This window comes from Nematolebias whitei, chromosome 1 (genome assembly GCF_014905685.2).
Source record: "Nematolebias whitei isolate Nwh7 chromosome 1, NemWhi1, whole genome shotgun sequence".
NCBI classification, from domain to species: domain Eukaryota; kingdom Metazoa; phylum Chordata; class Actinopteri; order Cyprinodontiformes; family Rivulidae; genus Nematolebias; species Nematolebias whitei.
The window spans coordinates 58,869,299-58,870,572 of NC_056498.1; the positions used below are offsets into that span (position 1 = coordinate 58,869,299).

General features: G+C 44.4%; 1 protein-coding gene across 1 annotated transcript in view; it reads left to right on the forward strand.

Annotated features, from left to right (window-relative positions):
• The window catches only part of lrpprc (leucine-rich pentatricopeptide repeat containing), a 105,969-nt gene that overhangs the window by 47,834 nt on the left and 56,861 nt on the right, over positions 1 to 1,274 (forward strand). The gene's annotated exons all lie outside the window — the stretch shown is intronic.

A 1,274-nucleotide genomic window follows, 5' to 3' on the forward strand; every position in this document is an offset into this window, starting at 1 on the left:
TAAATAAAAGAGATGGGCAATATGGCTCAAACATAATATGATGTTTTAGAGCATTCTGACTAACGATAAATTTCGTGATATAACCAAAAAAATAAAAAAACGAAACCATAGTTATTCATTTGACAAAATTAACTTAACACGTTGCTTTGCAGTCCATCCATCCATCCATCCATCCATTATCTTTACCCGTCTGTTCCATTTTGGGTCACGGGGGTCGCTGGTGCCCATGTCCAGCAAATACTGTGCGAGGGGCGGGGTACACCCTGGATGGGTCGCAAGTCCATCACAGGGACACATGGAGACAAACGAGACAAACAACCATTCACTCTCTCACTCACACCTAGGGACAATTTAGAGTTACCAATCAGCCTAACATGCTTGTTTTTGGTCTGTGGGAGGAAACCGAATGACCCGGAGAAAACCCACGCATGCACGGAGAGAACATGCAAACTCCACCCAGAAAGGCCCCTGGACCGTTGCTTTGCAGTATTATATAAAAACTAAAAAAACAAAGGTTAATTTTTAACTACTTTATTTAGTAAAGTATTCAGTCTCAAAGCATATAAAAAAATTTAAATGATCTTTCTGTTATTTAGATTGGAAAAGTCTGCACAAAATATAGAACAACAAAATCCACCACAAAAACTTGGTGTTGAGGATGACCAAGGATGAATCCAAAGAGTCCTGAAATGATGACAGAATGTTTATTCAGCTGGGCCCCTCTGAAAAGTCCATGGAATTCTTCTGTAGGAGGGGAGGAAAGGGAAGGGTAGAGCATCAGGTTTACAAAACTTCCAGGCGAATTAAGTTAAGGTGGCCAGTCAGGGAGCCGAGTTCAGGTAAACATGATTGTTTTGGGGACAGGCAGATCTTTAATGACATCTACCTTGAGTCTGTTGGTCCACTCGGTTCCAAAACGTCCAAGTTAAATGGCCACACCAGTAAACTGTGCCTGAGAGTATTCCCCAAAATCTGATCCATTTTGCCAAATACATTTGAGTCTGGGTGCTCGAGGCACGAACCAAGCCCTCATAAGGCAGACTCATGATGCAAGTGGGGTGCCCTACCACGTCCACAGAACTTGAGTGCACAGTCTACCGAACTTGCGCTCAACCCCCCCCCCCCCATCAAGTTAGCAGCGTGCTAGCTAAAAAGCTAAAGACAACATTTTCCCTCACACGCTGAACACTAACACTCACGTTGATTGGCTCGAAAATTGTCGAGACAAACAGCGCTCAGCTCAGATGTGTTTGCCCCCCCCCCCCCCCCCCCCC